At 40.8% G+C, this 22,719-nt stretch overlaps 1 long non-coding RNA gene and 1 other non-coding gene across 5 annotated transcripts in view; one reads left to right on the top strand and one right to left on the bottom strand.

Moving 5' to 3' along the window:
* The window catches only part of LOC129619620 (uncharacterized), a 302,195-nt gene that overhangs the window by 206,606 nt on the left and 72,870 nt on the right, over positions 1-22,719 (bottom strand). The gene's annotated exons all lie outside the window — the stretch shown is intronic.
* On the top strand, positions 9,702-9,806 carry LOC129620304 (U6 spliceosomal RNA). The gene has a single exon (XR_008698490.1). It is a non-coding gene; the product is annotated as a U6 spliceosomal RNA (small nuclear RNA).

The following is a 22,719-nucleotide window of genomic DNA, read 5'->3' as shown; positions in this document are numbered from 1 at the left end:
GGATGGTATGGGGAGGGAGGTGGGAGGGGGGTTCAGGATGCGGAACACGTGTACACCCGTGGTGGATGCATGTTGATGTATGGCAAAACCAATACAATATTGTAAAGTAAAATAAATAAATAAATAAAATTTAAAAAAAAAAAAAAAAAAAAACCTTGTGTGCTCCAGGACCTAGGAGAAAGGAGCAGTGACCCCACAAGAGACTGACTCAGACTTGCCTGTGAGTCTCCGGGACTCTCCAGTGGAGGCATAGGTCGGTAGTCCTCTGCTGCAGGGTCAGAGGCACTGAGTGCAGCTGCGTGAACAGGAACTTTTGAAGGACGTTTCCATTAACTTCATTACCTCCACCGTAATTTGGTCTCAGGTCAAATAATAGGGAGGGAATGCAGCCCTGCCCATCGACAGAAATTTGGATTAAAAATTTACTGAGCATAGCCCTGCCCATCAGGACAAGACCCAGTTTCCCATTCAGTCAGTCTCTCCTATCAGGAAGCTTCCATAAGCCTATTATCCTTATCCATCAGAGAGCAAGCAAGCAAGCAATCGCTCAGTCATGTCTGACTCTTTGTGATCCCATGGACTGTAGTCTACCAGGCTTCTCTGTCCATGGGATTTTCCAGGCAAGAGTACTGGAGTGGGTTGCCATTTCCTTCTCCAGAGGACCTCCCTTACCCAGGGATCGAATCCAGTTCTCCTACATTGCAGGCAGATGCTTTAGCCTCTGAGCCACCAGGGAAGCAGATAGGATGAAAACCACAATCACAGAAAACTAATCAAACTGACCACATGGACCACAGACTTGTCTGATTCAATGAAACTATTAGCCATGTCATGTAGGGCCACCCAAGAGGGATGGGTCATGGTGGAGAGTTCTGACAAAACGTGGTCCACTAGAGAAGGGAATGGCAAACCACCTCAGTATTCTTGCCTTGAGAACCCCATGAACAGTATGAAAAGGCAAAAAGATATGACACTAAAAGATGAACTCCCGAGGGTGGTAGGTGCCCAATATGCTACTGGAGAAAGAGTGGAGAAATAACTCTAGGAAGCATGAAGAGACGAGCCAAAGTAAAAATAACACCCAGTCGTGGGTGTGACTGGTGATGGAAGTAAAGGCCAATGAGTAAAGAGCAATACTGCATTGGAACCTAGAATGTTAGGTCCATGAATCAAGGCAAATTAGAAGTGGTCAAACAGAAGATGGCAAGAGTAAACATCGACATTTTAGCAATCAGTGAACTAAAATGGACAGAAATGGGTGAGTTTAGCTCAGGTGATCATTATATCTACTACTGTGGGCAAGAATCCCTTAGAAGAAATGGAGTAGCCCTCATAGTCAACATAAGAGTCTGAAATGCAGTACTTGGGTACAATCTCAAAAACAATAGAATGCTCTCTGTTAGTGTCCAATGCAAACCATTCAATATCACAGTAATCCAAGTCTATTCCCCAACCAGTAACACTGAAGAAGCTGAAGTTGAATGGTTCTATGAAGACCTACAAGACCTTCTAGAACTAACACCCAAAAAAGATGTCCTTATCATCATAGGGGACTGGAACACAAAAGTCCTGGAACTCAGGAGATATCTGAAAAAAAAGGCAAGTTTGGGCTTGGAGTACAGAATGAAGCAGGGCAAAGGCTAATAGAGTTTTGCCAAGAGAATGCACAGGTCATAGCAAACACTCTCTTCCAACAACACAAGAGAAGACTCTACACATGGACATCAGATGGTCAATACCGATATCAGACTGATTATATCCTTTCCAGCCAAAGATGGAGAAGCTCTATAGAGTCAGCAAAAACAAGACTAGGAACTGACTGTGGCTCAGATCATGAACTCCTTATTGCCAAATTCAGACTTCAGTTGAAGAAAGTATGGAAAACCACTAGACCATTCATGTATGACCTAAATCAAATCCCCTATGATTATACAGTGGAACTGAGAAATGGATTCAAGGGACTAGATCTGATAGACAGAGTGCCTGAAGCACTATAGACAGAAGTTTGTGACATTGTACAGGAGGCAGGGATCAAGACCATCTCAAAGAAAAAGATATGCAAAAAGGCAAAATGGTTATCTGACAAGGCCTTACAAGTAGCCATGAAAAGAGATGTGAAAGCCAAAAGAGAAAAGGAAAGATAAACCCATTGAATGCAAAGTTCCAAAGAATAGCAAAGAGAGATAAGAACACCTTCCTCAGTGATCAATGCAAAGAAATAGAAGAAAACAATAGAATGGGAAATACTAGAGATCTCTTCAAGAAAATTAGAGATACCAAGGGAACATTTCATGCAAAGATGGGCATAATAAAGGAAAGAAGTGGTATGGGCCTAACAGAAGCAGAGATGTTAAGAAGACGGGGCAGGAATACACAGAAGAACTATGCAAAAAAGATCTTCATGACCCAGATAATCATGATGGTGTGATCACTCAGCTAGAGCCAGACATCCTGGAATGTGAAGTCAAGTGGGCCTTAGGAAGCATCACTATGAACAAAGCTAGTGGAGGTGATGGAATTCCAGTTTAGCTATTTCAAATCCTAAAAGATGATGCTGTGAAAGTGCTGCACTCAATATGCCAGCAAATCTGGAAAACTCAGCAGTGGCCACAGGACTGGAAAGGGTCAGTTTTCATTCCAATCCCAAAGAAGGGCAATGCCAAAGAATGTTCAAACTCTTCCACAACTGCACTCATCTGACATGTTAGCAAAGCAAAGCTAAAAATTCTTCAAGCCAGGCTTCAACATTATGTGAACTGTGAACTTCCAGATGTTCAAGCTGGATTTAGAAAAGGCAGAGGAATCAGAGATCAAATTGCCAACATCTTTTGGATCATGTAAAAGGCAAGAATTCCAGAAAAAAGTTCTACTTCTGCTTTATTGATTACACCAAAGCTTTTTACTGTATAGAACCCAACAAACTGTGGAAAATTCTTCAAGAGATGGGAATACCAGACCACCTTACCTGTCTCCTGAGAAATCTGCATGCAGGTCAAGAAGCAACAGTTAGACCCAGCATGGAACAACAGACTGGTTCCAAATTGGGAAAGGAGTATGTCAACATTGTATATTGGCACCCTAATTATTTAATTTATATGCAGAGTACATCATGCAAAATGCCAGGCTGGATGAAGCACAAGCTGGAATCAAGATTGCCAGGAGAAATATCAATAACGTCAGATACACAGATGACACCACCCTTAAGGCAGAAAGTAAAGAACTAAAGAGCCTCTTGATGAAAGTGAAAGAGGAGAGTGAAAAAGTTGGCTTAAAACTCAACATTCAGAAAACTAAGATCATGGCATCCGGTCCCATCACTTCATGGCAAATAGATGGGGAAACAATGGAACCAGTGACAGACTTTATTGTTTTGGGTTCCAAAAATCACTGCAGATGGTGACTGTAGCCATGAAATTAAAAGATACTTGCTCCTTGAAAGAAAAACTATGGCAAACCTAGACAGCCTATTAAAAAGCTGAGACATTACTTTGCCTACAAAGGTCTATCTAGTCAAAGCTATGGTTTTTCCAATAGTCATGTATGGATGTGAGAGTTGGACTATAAGGAAGGCTGAGCACCAAACAATTGATGCTTTTGAACTGTGGTGTTGGAGAAGACTGTTGAGAGTCCCTTGGACTGAAAGGAGATCCAACCTGTCAATCCTAAAGGAAATCAATCCTGAATATTCATTGGAAGGACTTTTGCTGGAGATGAAACTCTAATACTTTGGTCACCTGATGCAAAGAACTGACTCATTGGAAAAGACCCTGATGCTGGGGGAGACTGAAGGTGGGAGGAGAAGGGGATGACAGAGGATGAGATGGTTGGACAGCATCACAGTTTCGATGGACATGAGTTTGAGGAAGCTCCAGAAGTTGGTGATGGACAGGGAAGCCTGGTGTGCTACAGGCCATGGGGTCACAAAGAGTCAGACATGACTGAGCAACTGAACTGAACTGAACTGATGCCTGTACAACAGTAAGGGGTGTCATGGCAGGGGGCAGGGCTGGGTGGTCATCTTAGAATTCTGCCTACCATGTCACTCAGGGCTTCCTGAGTGGAAGCCCTGGTGGCTCAGATGGTAAAAAAAAGAAAAAGAAAAAGTCCACATGCAATGCTGGAGACATGGGTTCGATCCCTGGGTTCGGAAGATCCCTTGGAGGAGGGCAGGCAACCCAGTCCAGTATTCTTGCCTGGAGAATCCCCATGGACAGAGGAGCCTGGTGGGCTACAGTCCATGGGGGGTTTCAAAGAGTCAGACACGACTGAGCAACTAAACACTGCACGTAGTATGGCACTCAAGGTTTCTTTTTGGTGTATCTTGGACAGTTTTATGGCATTAGTGATACTTTATTTTAGATATATAAACAGTGAGGAAAAGGTATCAGAAGCCATAAATTCATCACCAAAGAAGTATGCAAAATGTTTCTAGAAACTAATGTTTCAGTTGTTCAAACTTATCTGGAAATCTATCATTAGGTTGGCACTTTGATGGTTTTTGTCTAAAACATAACTTGGAGAGGGAATATTTTCAGAGAAATAGGTTATATTAAGTTACAAAACCCAGGAAAAATAAGAGTATGAGACTAGGGAGAATGTTGTTGTTGTTGTTGTTGTTCACTAAAAAAAATACTGAGATATAACTTTTGCATGAATTTAAATAGAAGACAAAGTCAATCATCATGAGACTAAGAACATCTAGAATAAGTTAAAAAGAGTTTACTATGACAGGGAACAATCTCATGCATTCACACATTATCTGTGATAAATTTCTTATATATGGCAATAAATATTTGTTACTCACAGTGATTTTCTATACGATCTCTTGATCCATGAAATCCCACATCAAAGTTCTCGATTAAACAGACTTTTCAAACTGCTGGTTCAAAATTCTGTCTTTCAGATTCTGTACCTCTTCTTCCCACCCAAGGCCTCAACATACTCAGAATTTGAAAGTAGAGGCTTAGCTGTCTTGGGGCTCAAAACCAATAAGTACAAGCCCTATAATTTGAATTTTGAAACAAGCATCTTACATCAGAGTGAGAAAAAGTATAAGGTGCTGCAAATGACAAATGTTGGCAAAGATGTGGAGGAAAGGGAACCCTTTGTACACTGTTGGTGGGAATGTAAATTGGCACAACCACTGTGGAAAATAGTATGGAGGTTTCTTTAAACAGTAAAAATAGAAGTATTATTGTTGTCATTGTTCAGTAATGAATTCTTGTCTGACTCTTTGTGACCCCACAAACTGCAGCCCTCCAGGCTTCCCCATCCTTCACTGCCTCCCACAGTTTGCTCAAACTCATGTCTATTGAGTCAATGATGCCATATGACCTAGAACTACAATATGACCTAGCAATTCCACTCCTGGGTATTTATCTAGAAGAAACCCCACTCAAAAGTTAATTCCAAAAGATGCATGCACTCCAGCATTCGTGGCAGCATTATTATAATACACAAGATATAGAAACAATCTAGTGGTCCATTGACATATGAATGAATAAAGAAAGTGTGGTATATATAAGAAGAGACTATTACTCAGTCATAAAAAAAGATGAAATTTTGCCATTTGCAACAACATGAATGGACTTGGAGGGCATTATGCTAAGTGAAATAAGTCAGGTAGACAAAGACATACAATGTATGATATTGTTTAAATATTAAATCTAAATATATATAACAAACTAGTGAATGTAACAAAAAAGAAACAGACTCACAGATATGTTGAAAACAAATTCACATTTACCAGTGAAGAGAGGAAACAGAGGAGGGCCAAGGTGAGGGAGGGGATTAAGAGGTACAAGCTATTATGTATAAAATAAATAAGCTACAAGGATATATAGTGCAACACGGGGAATATATTCAATATTTTATACTAACTGTTAAAAGAATATAACCTTTAAAACTTTGAATCAGTCTATTGTATCCCAGAAAGTTATACAATATTAAAATCAACCAGACCCCAATGAAGAAAAGCATTAGATGCTGCATACCAGCTTCTGAAAACACGTCAGAGGAAAATACAATTCCTCTTATTAATAAGGATAATGTTACAAATAAATATGTTTGTTATGTATTTTTACCATTATATTTTTTTATGTCAGCAATTTCAGTGTGATTAAAACAAGGTTTTGGAACACCATTCTGACTTGCATTGTTCTGAGACAGAAGTTCTAGAATATTGCCCAAAACATTTTCCCACAAAACCAGTCCTGCCTACAGCAAAATGGAGTATCCAAAGGAAAAATGAAAATATTGTGAAAAGGTAAAAGTTCATGTATTTGGACTTGTGATTACCAGCTGACATTTTATTTGTGATAAAAACTTACTAAGCATATTAAATCAAGATGGGGATTGAAGGAAACGTGCTTTAATTTACTTATTAGATAGACTTGATTTCATTAGGAATCTATCTGACTGCAATTAATAGAATACACAATTGATGGTCTCTTAAACTGTAAGACTGGGTTTGGGTGGACTCCGGGAGTTGATGATGGACAAGGAGGCCTGGCATGCTGTGGTTCATGAGGTCGCAAAGAGTCGGACATGACGGAGCGACTGAACTGAACTGAACCCTACACTTCATTGACCAAAAGTGGCTCTCGTCACAACAGAGCTGCTTAACTTCCATCCACTTTTAAATGTATTTCCCAGATGTCTTTTTGGAAAATTTTAAAAGGATAGAGGTTTTCCTACTAAATGCCACTGTCAAATTGAGGTCCCTGGTCCCTACTAAGAGAATGAACAGGGTTTCCCAGCTGCCTGAATGATTTGCTTTGCACAGAATGAACATGGGTTGGCTTTTGAATTTGCTCCCAAACATTAGCCTCCTCTCTGAACAGCTATTAATGGAGGCAGGGCTATGGCAGAAGAAAGAGCAAGACAGACCTGGTCCCTGCCAAGAATTAATATAGGACAAGCTGCTGGCTCCATCCTCCAAAATCAGCTCTAGAAAAACTACAGATGCTCGAGGAGAACACAGATTGCATAAATCAATAACATAAAAAAGATAAGATAAACACAGAGTATGATGTCCACCATAAATGACTTGAGTGAGAGTTGGGTAGCTGAAGCCCAGGAATGAGAAGTGAGAGAATACATACATTAGTTGCTAAGTCCTGTTCAATTCTTTGTGATCCCATGAACAGTAGCCCAACAGACTTATCTGTCCATGGAATTCTCCAGGCAGGACAATTTGATTTACTTGATTTACTGGAGTCAGTTGCCATTCCCTTCTCCAGAGGATCTTCCCAACCCAGGGATCAAACCCAGGTCTCCTGCACTGCAGGCGGATTCTTTACCATCTGAGCCACCTGGGATGTATTGAGAATAGGCTGTAGGAAAGCCTTTTAAATTCTGTTCTTGCCTCAGCTCAATTTGTCTTTAGAGACTCTTTTCTTGACTGTACATCACAGTTATCAGTAGCAATCACTGAGGCCATTTGTGATCACCAAGAGGAAATGTCAGAGCAGTGTACAAACCCAGCTATGGTAGAGAAATTTGGAAAATAGATAGCACCACCCATCCTCAACACTTCAAAGCACAGGTCTGTGGATTATAATTCTGGAGGCTGTCTTCTCTGATGCTACAAGGGATCCAAAATAGTGGATAACAGGGTGAGCCATGAACTTCCAGATGTTCAATCTGGATTTAGAAAAGGCAAAGGAACCAGATCAAATTGTCAACATCTGCTGGATCACAGAAAAATCAAGAGAGTTCCAGAAAAACATCTATTTCTGCTTTATTGACTACCCAAAGCCTTTGACAGTGTGGATCAAAACAAACTGTGGAAAATTCGGAAAGAGATCGAATACCAGACCACCTGACCTGCCTTCTGAGGAATCTGTGTGCAGGTCAGGAAGCAACAATTAGAACTGGACATGGAACAACAGACTGGTTCCAAATTGGGAACAGAATAGGTCAAGGTTGTATATTGACACTTTGCTTACTTCACTTATATGCAGAGTACATCATGAGAAATGCTGGGCTGGATGAAGCACAAGCTGGAATCAAGATTGCCGGGAGAAATATCAGTAACCTCAGATATGCAGATGACACCACCCTTATGGCAGAAAGTGAAGAAGAACTAAAGAGCCTCTTGATGAAAGTGAAAGTGAAAGCAGAGAGTGAAAAAGTTGGCTTAAAACTCAACATTCAGAAAACTAAGATCATGGCATCTGGTCCCATCACTTCATGGCAAATAGATGGGGAAACAACGGGAACAGTGACAGACTTTATTTGGGGGACTCCAAAATCACTGCAGATGGTGACTGCCGCCATGAAATTAAAAGACACTTGCTCCTTGGAAGAAAAGCTATGATCAACCTAGACAGCATATTAAAAAGCTGAGACATTACTTTGCCAACAGAGGTCCATCTAGTCAAAGCTATGGTTTTTCCAGTAGTCATGTATGGATGTGAGAGTTGGGCAATAAAGAAAGCTGAGCACTGAAGAATTGATGCTTTTGAACTGTGGTGTTGTAGAAGACTCTTGAGAATCCCTTGGACTTCAAGGAGATCCAACCAGTCAATCCTAAAGGAAATCAGTCCTGAATATTCATTTGAAGGACTGATGCTGAAGCTGAAACTCCAACACTTTGGCCACCTGCTGGGAAGAACAGACTCAGTTGAAAAGACCCTGATGCTAAGAAAGATTAAAGGCAGGGGGAAGAGGGGATGACAGAGCATGAGATGGTTGGATGGCATCACTGACTCAATGGACAAGAGTTTGAGTAAGCTCTGGGAGTTGGTGATGGACAGGGAGGCCTGGCATGCTGTGGTCCATGTAGTTGCAAAGAGTCAGACACGACTGAACTGACTGAAACCACCCACCTTGGCCAGGCAAGATAATAACCCCTTGTATAAGATGTTTCAAAACAGGAAGTGTATAGAAGCATCAGTCGCTCGGTGTCCTACTCTTTGTGACCCTGTGGACTGTAGCCCACCAGGCTCCTCTGTCCTTGGATCTCTCCAGGCAAGAATACTGGAGTGGGTTGCCATTCCCTTCTCTAGGGGATCTCCCTGTTTTGAACCCAGGTCTCCTGCACTGTAGGCAGATTCTTTACCATCTCAGCCACCAAGGCAGTCCCAGAGGATGGAGCAAGCAGGAATTATTGCTGAGGGCTCTACGGTTCCTGGGCTCCCCCCTCTCCCCTTCCTAGTTTGCTGCTACTGGCACTGACCAGGGACTTGTCTTCATCCCCTCTACAATGTTCATTACCATAAAGAACAGCTGGTAACCCCAGAGGAGCAAGGACACACAAGCTCAAAATGATAAACAAGGCATCTGAGGAGTTTAACATCTTTTTTTTTTAAGTGAACAAACTGGAAAACATACACCATTTGAAGAAGAATTATTGGAATGAACAGAAATGTTTTAAATTAGGCATGATAGATATTCATTAGGAGATAAGGAATAAAATGAAACAAGAACAGAAAAAAAATTTTAAATAGCCCAATGGAAATATTAGACATGAAGATAAAGCAGTCAAAATAAAAAACATAGTGGATCAGGGTAGTAACAGGCAGATACTTGAAAGATGAATTGCAAGAAAACTGAGATAAGGCAATTCCCCAAAAGGCAGCAAAAAGGATAAATGTGAAAAGCTTAGAGCTATGAAGACTAAAGTAGAATTAGTAATATCCACATAAAGAGTCTTTAAGGGAGATGGAGGAAAAGCTTTAGACAAAAGTCAACACCCGGTGCTGGCTCTGGCAGCACATATAGTAAAATTGAAATGAAACAGAGATTAGCATGGCCCCACGTGCAAGGATGACATACACTTTTGTGAAGCATTCCATATTAAAACAAAAAAATTCAACACCCCTTTATGAAAAAAGCTTTCCAAAAAGTGGGCATAGAGGGAACATACCTCAACATAATAAAGGTCATATATAACAAACCCACAGCAAACATTATTCTCAGTGGTGAAAAACTGAAAACATTTCCTCTAAGATCAGGAACAAGAAAAGGGTGCCCATTCTCACCACTATTCAATATAGTTTTAAAATTCATAGTCATGGAAATGAGAGAAGAAAAAGAAGTAAAAAGAATCTAGGTTGGAAAAGAAATGAAACTTTCACTGTTTGCAGATGACATGATACTATACATAGAAAACACTTAAGATGCCACCAGAAAATTACAAGAGCTAATCAATGAATTTAGTAAAGTCACAGGATACAAAATTAATACACAGAAATACCTTGCCTTCCTATACAATAACAATGAAAAATCAGAAAAATAAATTAAGGAAACAATCCCATTCACCATTGCAGCAAAAAGAATAAAATACCTAGGAATAAACCTACCTAATAAATCTGCTGACCTATGTGCTGGAAACTGTAAGACACTAATGAAAGAAAACAAAGAAAGACACAAACAGATGAAGAGATATACCATGTTCTTAGATTGGAAGAATCAGTATTGTGAAAATGACTACTATCCAAAGCAATCTACAGATTTGATGCAATCTCTATCAAATTACCAATGGCATTTTTCATAGAACTAGAGCAAAAAAAGTTAGAATTTGTATAGAAACACAAAAGGCCCTAAATAGCCAAAGCAATCTTGAGAAAGAAAAAAGATCTGGGAGAATCAACCTTCCTGACTTCAGACAATACTTACAAAGCTACAGTAATTAAGACAGTATCGGTTCAGTTCAGTTGAGTTTAGTCGCTCAGTCCAGTCTGACTCTTTGCGACCCATGAACTGCAGCACGCTAGACCTCCCTGTCCATCACCAACTCCTGGAGTTCACCCAAACTCATGTGCATTGAGTCAGTGATGCCATCCAGCCATCTCATCCTCTGTCGTCCCCTTCTCCTCCTGCCCCCAATCACTCCCAGCATCAGGGTCTTTTCCAATAAGTCAACTCTTCGCATGAGATGGCCAAAGTATTGCAGTTTTAGCCTCAGCATCAGTCCTTCCAATAAACACCCAGGACTGCTCTCCTTTAGGATGGACTGGTTGGATCTCCTTGCAGTCCAAGGGACTCTCAAGAGTCTTATCCAGCACCACAGTTCAAAAGCATCAATTCTTTGGTGCTCAGTTTCTTCACAGTCCAACTCTCACATCCATACATGACCACTGGAAAAACCATAGCTTTGACTAGACAGACCTTTGTTGGCAAAGTAATGTCTCTGCTTTTTAATATGCTATCTAGGTTGGTCATGACTTTCCTTCCAAGGAGTAAGCATCTTTTAATTTCATGGCTGCAATCACCTCTGCAGTGATTTTAGAGCCCAAAAAAATAAAGTCTGACACTGTTTCCCCATCTGTTTCCCATGAAGTGATGGGACCAGATGCCATGATCTTCATTTTCTGAATGTTGAGCTTTAAGCCAACTTTTTCACTCTCCTTTTTCATCTTCTTTAAGAGACTCTTTAGTTCTTCTTCCCTTTCTGCCAATAGGGCAGTGTCATCTGCATATCTGAGGTTATTGATATTTCTCTGGGCAATCTTGATTCCAGCTTGTGCTTCTTCCAGCCCAGGATTTCTCATGATGTACTCTGCATATGAGTTAAATAAGTTAAATAAGCAGGGTGACAATATACAGCCTTGACATACTCCTTTTCCTATTTGGAACCAGTCTGTTGTTCCATGTCCAGTTCTAATTGTTGCTTCTGGACCTGCATACAGATTTCTCAAGAGGCAGGTCAGGTGGTCTGGTATTCCCATCTCTTTCAGAATTTTCCACAGTTTATTGTGATCCACACAGTCAAAGGCTTTGGCATAGTCAGTAAAGCAGAAAGAGATGTTTTTCTGGAACTCTCTTGCTTTTTTGATGATCCAGCGGATGTTGGCAATTTCATCTCTAGTTCCTCTGCCTTTTCTAAAACCAGCTTGAATGTCTGGAAGTTCACGGTTCACGTATTGCTGAAGCCTGGCTTGGAGAATTTTGAGCATTACTTTGCTAAAGTGAGAGATGAGTGCAATTGTGCGGTAGTTTGAGCATTCTTTGGCATTGGCTTTCTTTAGGATTCGAATGAAAACTGACCCTTTCCAGTCCTGTGGCCACTGCTGAGTTTTCTAAACTTGCTGGCATATTGAGTGCAGCACTTGCACAGCATCATCTTTCAGGATTTGGAATAGCTCAACTGGAATTCTATCACCTCCACTAGCTTTGTTTGTAGTGATGTTTCCTAAGGCCCACTTGACTTCACATTCCAGGATGTCTGGCTCTAGATGAGTGAGCACACCATCGTGATTATCTGGGTCATGAAGATCTTTTTTGTATAGTTCTTCTGTGTATTCTTGCCATCTCTTCTTAATATCTTCTGCTTCCATTAGGTCCATACCATTTCTGTCCTTTATTGTGCCCATCTTTGCATGAAATGTTCCCTTGGTATCTCTAATTTTCTTGAAGAGATCTCTAGTCTTTCCCATTCTGTTGTTTTCCTCTATTTCTTTGCACTGATCACTGAGGAAGGCTTTCTTATCTCTCCTTGCTATTCTTTGGAACTCTACATTCAAATGGGAATATCTCTCCTTTTCTCCTTTGCTTTTTGCTTTGCTTCTTTTCACAGCTATTTGTGAGGCCTCCTCAGACAGTCATTTTGCTTTTTTGCATTTCTTTTCCATGGGGATGGTCTTGATCCCTGTCTCCTGTAAAATGTCATGAACCTCCATCCATAGTTCATCAGGCACTCTGTCTCTCAGACCTAGTCCCTTAAATCTATTTCTCACTTTCACTGTATGGAAGAAAGTATGGTACTGCACAAAAATAGAAATATAGATCAATGTAAAAAATATAAATCCCAGAGATAAATGCATGCACCTATGGGTACCTTATCTTTGACAAAGCAGGCAAGAATATACAATAGAGAAAAGACAGCCTCTTCAATAAATGGTAATGGAAAACCGGACAGTGACATGCAAAAAAAATAATAAAATTAGAGCACTTTCTAACACCTTACACACAAATAAATTCAAAATGCATTTAAAACCTAAATGTAAGGCCAAGAACAATAAGACTCTTGGAGGGAAACATAGGCAGATTACTCTTTGACATGAATCGAAGCAAGATTCTCTTTGACCCACTTCCTAAAGTAATGGAAATAGAAACAAAAATAAATAAATGGGACCTAATTAAACTTAAAAGCCTTTGCACAGCAAAAGAAACTATAAACAAGATGAAAGACAACCCTCAGAATGGGAGAAAATAATTGTAAATGAAGCACTATATACAAGAAGTCCATGCAGCTCAATATCAGAAAAACAAGCAACCTGATAAAAAAAAAATGAGTGGAAAACCTAAACAGACATTTCTCCAAAGACCTACAGATGGCCAACAAACACATGAAAACATACTCAACATCTCTCACTATTAGAGAAATGCAAAGCAAAATTACAATGAGGTATTACCTCACACCAGGCAGAATGGCCATCGTTAAAAAAAATCTACAAAAAATAAATACTGGAGGGGATGTGGAGAAAAGGGAACCCTCTGCACTGTTCATAGGGATGGACACTGAGACAGCCACTATGGAAAACAGTATGGAGATTCGTTAAAAAACTAGGAATAGAACTACCATGCTGCTGCTGCTGCCAAGTTGCTTCAGTGTGTTCGACTCTGTGCGACCCCATGGATGGCAGCCCACCAGGCTCCCCCATCCCTGGGATTCTCCAGGCAAGAACACTGGAGTGGGTTGCCATTTCCTTCTCCAATGCATGAAAGTGAAAAGTGAAAGTGAAGTCACTCAGTCGTGTCCGGCTCTTAGCGACCCCATGGACTGCAGCCCACCAGGTTCCTCCGTCCATGGGATTTTCCAGGCAAGAGGACTGGAGTGGGGTGCCATTGCCTTCTCCGAGAACTACCATAAGACCCAGCAAATCCACTACTGGGCATATACCCTGAGGAAACCATAATTCAAAAAGATACATGTACTCCAATGTTCATTGTAGCACCATTTGCAATAGCCAGGACACAGAAGCAAGCTAGATGTCCACTGACAGATGAATGGATAAAGAAGTTGTAGTATTAATATATATATGCAATGGAATATTAGACATAAATGATATGAATTTGAGTCAGTTATAGTGAGGTGGATGAACCTAGAGCCTGTTATACAGAGTAGAGCAAGTCAGAAAGAGAAAAACAGATATCATATATTGACGAATACTTGCGTACTAATGAACCTATTTGCAGGGCAGGAATAGAGACACAGACCTAGCGAACAGACTTGTGGGGAACTGGTGGGGTTGCACATCTGAAGAAAAATAACAAACGCTGAGGGCTATGTTCAGCAGTTGGAAGGGGCTGCTGACTTGCTTCTTTCTTCGGGTGGGAGCATAGAATGGGCTCCACAGCCAGTATGGCTCATTGTCTGGGAGACAAAAATGGGCAGAACTGCTGATCAAGCTCCTTGGACAGACAGGGCCACCATCTCAGCTCTACAGATGGACAGAGCCACTGACAGTGATCGATGCTCAGGCCTCACTGCCAGCAGGAATGTAATTCACCACGATCTATAGGCTGATTGCTAGAGGCCCCTCCTTGCTGCGTTTTTCTTTGTAGAGGTCCAGCCCCACCAGTTCCCCGGTGGTCCCTATGAGGCCAGACCAAAATGGGTTTCCTAGGAAGCACAGGGGAAACTGGATGTCCACTTTAGGATCCTTGTAGCCCCTGAGAAACCATGGCCCGTGGTGGGTTGGGGGGTGGGGCTTCTCCATGTGGAGCTGTGCCATCCTGCAAGAGGAACAAGGTAGTCAAAGTGAAAAATGTTTCTACCGCTCTTCTAATGCAGGCCCTTGTTTCTGTGGTCCATCATACTTAAGTCTCATCCCTGGGCTGTGAGATTTTCACAAAAGTATCTTGTCCATGGACTGTTGCTAGTTCATCTTTCTATGAGGGCAACTCAAGTTGAAGATCACCTATTCTACCCTTTTGCTGATGGTCTATGTTTCATTAAGAATATCATAAAATTATTGAAAATACCAACACCCATTCTTACCTGTAGGCAAATCATACAGCTATATTGTTTTAATGTGATGGGTATTTTAATTGCTTTATATAAAAACTAGCTCTTCAACACAGTCAGCAAAAACAAGACCAGGAGCTGACTGTGGCTCAGATCATGAACTCCTTATTGCAAAATTAAGACTTAAATTGAAGAAATCGGGGAAAACCACTAGACCATTCAGGTACGACCTAAATCAAATCCTTTATGATTTTATAGTGAAACTGAGAAATAGATTCAAAGGACTAGATCTGATAGACAGAGCGCCTGATGAACTATGGACAGAGGTTCGTGACATTGTACAGGAGACAGGAAGCAAGACCATCCCCAAGAAAAAGAAATGCAAAAAGCAAAATGGCTGTCGGAGGAGGCCTTACAAATAGCTGTGAAAAGAAGAGAAGTGAAAAGCAAAGGAGAAAAGAAAGATATTCCCATTTGAATGCAGAGTTCCAAAGAATAGCAAGGAAAGATAAGAAAGCCTTCCTCAGCGATCAATGCAAAGAAATAAAGGAAAAAACAGAAAGGGAAAGACTAGAGATCTCTTCAAGAAAATTAGAGTTACCAAGGGAACATTTCATGCAAAGATGGGCACAATAAAGGACAGAAATGGTATGGACCTAACAGAAGTAGAAGATATTAGAAGAAGTGGCAAGAATACACAGAAGAACTATACAAAAAAGATCTTCATGACCCAGATAATCACGATAGTGTGATCACTCACCTAGAGCAAGACATCCTGGATGTGAAGTCAAGTGGGCCTTCGAAAGCATCACTACAAACAAAGCTAGTGGAGGTGATGGAATTCCAGTGGAGCTATTTCAAATCCTGAAAGATGATGCTGTGCAAGTGCTGCACTCAATATGCCAGCAAATTTGGAAAAGTCAGCAGTGGCCTCAGGAATGGAAAAGGTCAGTTTTCATTCCAATCCCAAAGAAAGGCAATGTGAAAGAATGCTCAAACTACCACACAATTGCACTCATCTCACATGCTAGTACAGTAATGCTCCAAATTCTCCAAGCCAGGCTTCAGCAATACATGAACCGTGAACTTCCAGATGTTCAAGCTGGTTTTAGAAAAGGCAGAGGAACCAGAGATCAAATTGCCAACATCCGCTGAATCATAGAAAAAGCAAGAGAGTTCCAGAAAAACATCTATTTTTGCTTTATTGACTATGACAAAGCCTTTGACTGCGTACAACACAATAAACTGTGGAAAATTCTTCAAGAGATGGGAATACCAGACCACCTGACCTGCCTCTTGAGAAACCTATATGCAGGTCAGGAAGCAACAGACTGGACATGGAACGACAGACTGGTTCCAAATAGGAAAAGGAGTATGTCAGGGCTGTATATTGTCACCCTGCTTATTTAACTTATATGCAGAATACATCATGGGAAATGCTGGGCTGGATGAAGCACAAGTTGGAATCACAATTACCCGAAGACATATCAATAACCTCAGATATGCAGATGGCACCGCCCTTATGGCAGAAAGGGAAGAAGAACTAAAGAGCCTATTAATGAAGATGAAAGAAGAGAGTGAAAAAGTTGGCTTAAAACTCAACATTCAGAAAACTAAGATCATGGCATCTGGCCCCATCACATCATGGCATCTTGTCCCATCACTTCATGGCAAATAGGTGGGGAAACAGTGGAAACAATGAGAGAATTTATTTTTGAGGGTTCCAAAATCACTGCAGATGGTGATTGCAGCCATGAAATTAAAAGACGGTTACTCCTTGGAAGAAAAGTTATGACCAACCTAGATAGCATATTAAAAAGCAGAGACATTACTTTGCCAACAAAGGCCTGTCTAGGCTATGTTTTTTCCATTAGTCATGTATGGATGTGAGAGTTGGACTGTAAAGAAAGCTGAGTGCCAAAGAGTGCTTTTGAACTGTGGTGTTGGAAAAAACTCTGGAGAGTCCCTTAGACTGAAAGGAGATCCAACCAGTCCATCCTAAAGGAGATCAGTCCTGGGTGTTCATTGGAAGGACTGATGTTGAAGCTGAAACTCCAATACTTTGGCCACCTGATGGGAAAAACTGACTCATTTGAAAAGACCCTGATGCTGGGAAAGATTGAGGGCAGGAAGAGAAGGGGATGACAGAGGATGAGATGGTTGGATGGTATCGCTGACTCAATGGACATGAGTTTGGGTAAACTCCAGAAGTTGGTGATGGACAGGGATGCCTGGCGTGCTGCAGTCCATGGGTTCACAAAGAGTCGGACACTACTGACCAACTGAACTGAACTGATCTCTTCAACAACTGTGCAATTCTTGTTCAGTCACTCACTCATGTCCAACTCTTTGTGACCCCATGGACCAGGACTGTCAGGCTCCCCTGTCCTTCACCATCTACCAGAGCTTGCTCAAACTCATATCCATTTAGTCAGTGATGTCATCCAACCACCTCATCCTCTGCTGTCCCTTTCTGTTCCTGCCTTCAGCCTTTCTCAGCATCAGGGTCTTTCCCAATGAGTCTGCTCTTTGCATCAGGTGACCAAAGTATTGGAGCTTCAGCATCAGTCCTTCCAATGAATATTCAGGATTGATTTCCTTTAGTATTGACTGGTTTCATCTCCTTGCAGTCCAAGGGACTCTCAAGAGTTTTCCCCAGCACCACAGTTCAAAATCATCAGTTCTTCAGCACTGAGCCTTCTCTATGGTCTAACTCTCACATCCATACATGACTACTGGAAAAAAACATAGCTTTGACTATACGGACCTTTGTCAGCAAAGTAATGTCTCTGCTCTTTAATACACTGCCTAGGTTTGTCAGTGGCTAAGGCAATGGCAACCCACTCCAGTACTCTTGCCTGGAGAATCCCAGGGACGGTGGAGCCTGGTGGGCTGGCGTCTATGGGGTCGCACAGAGTTGGACGCAACTGAAGCGACTTAGCAACAGCAGCAGTTTTGTCAGAGCTTTTCTTCCAAGGAGTAAGCGTCTTTTAATTTCATGGCTGCAGTCACCATCTGCAATGATTTTGGAGCCCAAGAAAATAAAGTCTGTCACTGTTTCCATCGTTTCTCCATCTATTTGCCATCTAAGTGATGTGCAATTCTAGGTAAGTGCAATTACTAACTTTAGACATTTTATTATCTAGAAAGGTAGCATACAGCTAACATAGATAAATGAAAAGATTGGCTTGTTATGCTCATTCCACTTATTCCAACTCCACCCACTTTCCATAGGGTAAGATCCAAGGAAATGAAATATGGAAGGGCAATTGAGAGGTGCAGGCTTTGTTTCCAGGCAGAACGTTATAGAGAGATCAGCAGTCCTAACTAGGTCCCTGGAGTGACAATCCTGCTCAGTCTGCTGTGGACTGACCCTGCTCACATTCCAGAAATATTAATCCACTAAAACGCATTCATCACCTTCTACCAAAATGGCTGTGGGATGCCAAGAAGTGTATAATGTCTGGACTTTTTTCTTTTTATCCTAGTAATTTGGTTTCTAAATAAAAGAGAAGGCAGTTTGCTAAGAAGTCATTCCATAACAAAGAAGCTTTATAAGTCTATTCACTCTACCCAGCAAAAAAGTGGAGCCTGCACTTAGATTAAATATCAGACCACATCCTGTGTCACATGGAGTGGTATGGAGAAAGGCTTGATCGCTGGCACCAAATGATAACTCTTTGGAAAAGAGTCATTCATTTATCCGTTTAGGGGGAATAATTAAAAAACCTAATGAAGCTAATTCTTCAAGAAAAAAGGCCAAAACCAATATATCCTGCCAGGCATACAAAGATGAATTCCTGATCCACCCTCTACCCACCCTCTACAGACACACACACACACACACACACACACACACCAGTCCATTAAGAAAGCTGTCCCAGAACTTGCTGTTGGCACAGTCCCCAAGCCACACAGCACAGAGCCCTGAAGGCACCAAGGTTTGGGAATGCCAAACCACATCCCAGGGTTTTCTAGTTTATTCTCGTTTCTTTCTAACTTTCAATTGGAGGCCAAAAGAAGAGCACCATGTAGCTGGATGATGTTTCTCACTATCACTACCAGGACAAATCAACTCTATCCCTCACCTGGATAGGGGAAAAAATACATTTTTCCCTAAAGCTTATAGGGAGTTTGTGCTACCTTGTAAAAAAAGATGAGGCAAAAATTAGGAAATCCTAATGAGTCAATGGCAATCTTAAGATCAACTTCATTCTCATTTCCTCAAATTTGTTTTTACAAAAATCAATACAATTTTTACATAAATCTTAAAACCCATACATTTATTTGGCAGGAAGAAATCCAAATCAGGAAATTTTACAAATAAGAAGTTCCCATTTTGAGGGGCATGGCCAGGACTTGAACCCACATGTTCTGACCACCAGTCAAAAAATTTTTCCACTCTACTATGTTGCTTTTCTAATAATGATGCATACAAATATTTTGAAGACAATTTTTAAAGGAAATCTCATTAAAGTCATCATGTTTTAATTCACAACCAAATAATTTTGCTGAGTAATTATTTAATAGAACACATCTGTGTCTCCCTGTAAAACCTTCAGTGGTATTTACAGCTTTACTTAAATAAACACAGCAGGAATAAATGAAATTAAATAATCAGAATTTCCTGCCTTGGATTTGTACTGTATAAGTCAATTGTTTCCATGTATTTAGGAAAAAAAGGTTTAATGCTTATTAACAATGAGAAGCTAAGAAAGGTGAAAATTTATTTTCTTAAATATTGAAGGTATATGTTATAGAGAAAGTAGAAGACCTGTTATCTAATAAACATAATTAGCTATGTCCAGAGACCCTCCATCTGAATCGGACATCATATCCCATCTTCATTTGTCATGCTGCTATCACATTTCACACTGATGCCACGGTAAATGTTTTGACAGCAACTTTTTCCACTAAGCATTGTCATTGTTCTGTTTATTCATTGTGGTGGTTTTAAAAAAGAGAAGGAAGGTTAAACTGACTGCATCTACCAATGAAGCATTAGCCTTCCACTATTTTCTATTGCAAATTCTTCTGTGAGCACACTTACCAAACTAGTATCTGTGCCAAGATAATAAACAGATAAAAGGGAAGACAATGGCGTGCAGCTGGGAAGAAGAGCAGAATCAATGTATTATTTGACTTAGAAATATGAGTTCTGATTAAAACAAATGATTTAAAGAAATCTTCAAGTTTGGCCACAAATTTCCCAGTATGCTTGGATTTGCCAACTCATGTCATCAACGAGGGTCTAAATTGAAGGAAAATTCCTGTATTGACTAGACAGCTGTCTATTCAATAATGATAGCTGTCAGAAATTATCTCCTATCTCATATTCCCTGTAAGCTTTTCCTATAAATAACTGAGCCATAATCAGCTCATCAATTGACATGCTTCACAATGGCTTAAAAGGATGTCCTATTTTGTCTAAAGAAGTGTTTTAACGTGTCTGTTTACAATGCACATACTATATTCTCTCTGTTCATTCTTGTTTCCTCTTACAAAGAGCTCACAGAATTACAGAGGCCCCTTGAGACCATCAGTCATCCAATTATGCCACTTGACTGTTAAGAAAACTGAGAGAGAGTCTTACACTTGGTCCATTTTTTGTTTCCTAACATTATATTGCTGTTGCCCATTCTCATTACTAACCACAATAAGTTGTGATCATCCAGCAGTAACGTAATAGGTACCATAATAAAAACAGCTCAGGTTTCATTACCCTACAACAAATTATACTTAAGCAGTTTCAGCTCTTAACCAAATGGTCCAGTTCTAAAGAAATATTTAATAACAAAATTTTAACTCAACAAAATATTTGACTGTCTCCTTACAGCTAATTGTGATTGCATGTAATTCATCTGTTTATTTATTCAACCCACCACTTTTTGAGCACCAGGTAGTGTTCTAGGAACTGGCAATCTTACCATGAACAAGAAAGTAGATCACTGAGATAAGTAAATTAATAGACGAATTTGTATCTTTTCAACTAATGACAAAGACCACCTAAGCAACAATGCAACAGAAAGTGGTTGCTGCAGAGATCTGGAGGATGGGACAACTTTAGGTTGAATGGACAGGGAAAGTCTTTCAGAGAAATTACCTTGAGCCTAGGCCTGAATGACAAAATGAAGGCAGGATGAGCATAACAGCAAAGGAAGCAAAGTGGAATTACCTATGAGATGGTACACATGCCCTTCTTTCTATGTAGCTCTTCTCCAAACAGCTGGATGTGAAGCAAACTCTCTGCCCCCAGGCCTGCTTCTGGGCAAAATTGGATGTAGGCAAAATTTGTCATTGGAGTCTAATGTCCTTCTGTCCACCCTTCTGAATTCCTTCTACCTACCCTTTATTGCAGGCTAGTAAAGATGCTTACTCCTTGGAAGGAAAGTTATGACCAACCTAGATAGCATATTCAAAAGCAGAGACATTACTTTGCCAACAAAGGTCCGTCTAGTCAAGGCTATGGTTTTTCCAGTAGTCGTGTATGGATGTGAGAGCTGGACTGTGAAGAAAGCTGAGCGCCAAAGAATTGATACTTTTGAACTGTGGTATTGGAGAAGACTCTTGAGACTCCCTTGGACTGCAAGGAGATCCAACCAGTGCATTCTAAAGGACATCAGTCCTGGGTGTTCCTTGGAAGGAATGATGCTAAAGCTGAAACTCCAGTACTTCGGCCACCTCATGCGAAGAGTTGACTCATTGGAAAAGACTCTGATGCTGGGAGGGATTGGGGGCAGAAGGAAAAGGGGACGACAGAGGATGAGATGGCTAGATGGCACCACTGACTCGATGGACTTGAGTTTGAGTGAACTCCGGGGTTGGTGATGGACAGGGAGGCCTGGTATGCTGCAATTCATGGGGTCACAAAGAGTCGGACATGACTGAGCAACTGAACTGAACTGAACTGAACTGAAAGTGATGCTTAAAATTCTCCAAGCCAGGCTTCAGCAATACATGAACTGTGAACTTCCAGATGTTCAAGCTGGTTTCAGAAAAGGCAGAGGAACCAGAGATCAAATTGCCAACATCCGCTGGATCATCAAAAAAGCAAGAGAGTTCCAAGAAAACATCTATTTGTGCTTTATCGACTATGCCAAATCCTTTGACTGTGTGGATCACAATAAACTGTGGAAAATTCTTCAAGAGATGGGAATACCAGACCACCTGACCTGCCTCTTGAGAAACCTATATGCAGGTTAGGAAGCATCAGTTAGAACTGGACATGGAACAACAGACTGGTTCCAAATAGGGAAAGGAGTACGTCAAGTCTGTATATTGTCACCCTGCTTATTTAACTTATTTAACTTATATGCAGAGTACATCATGAGAAATGCTGGGCTGGAAGAAGCACAAGCTGGAATTAAGATTGCTGGGAGAAATATGAATAACCTCAGATATGCAGATGACACCATCCTTATGGCAGAAAGTGAAGAGGAACTAAAAAGCCTCTTGATGAAGGTGAAAGTGGAGAGTGAAAAAGTTGGCGTAAAGCTCAACATTCAGAAAACGAAGATCATGGCATCCGGTCCCATCACTTCATAGGAAATAGATAGGGAAACAGTGGAAACAGTGTCAGACTTTATTTTTCTGGGCTCCAAAATCACTGCAGATGGTGACTGCAGCCATGAAATTAAAAGACACTTACTCCTTGGAAGGAAAGTTATGACCAACCTAGATAGCATATTCAAAAGCAGAGACATCACTTTGCCAACAAAGGTTCATCTAGTCGAGGCTATGGTTTTTCCTGTGGTCATGTATGGATGTGAGAGTTGGACTGTGAAGAAGGCTGAGCACTGAAG

This window comes from Bubalus kerabau, chromosome 9, assembly GCF_029407905.1.
Source record: "Bubalus kerabau isolate K-KA32 ecotype Philippines breed swamp buffalo chromosome 9, PCC_UOA_SB_1v2, whole genome shotgun sequence".
In the NCBI taxonomy this organism is placed as follows: domain Eukaryota; kingdom Metazoa; phylum Chordata; class Mammalia; order Artiodactyla; family Bovidae; genus Bubalus; species Bubalus kerabau.
This window is presented reverse-complemented; position numbering and strand designations above follow the sequence as displayed.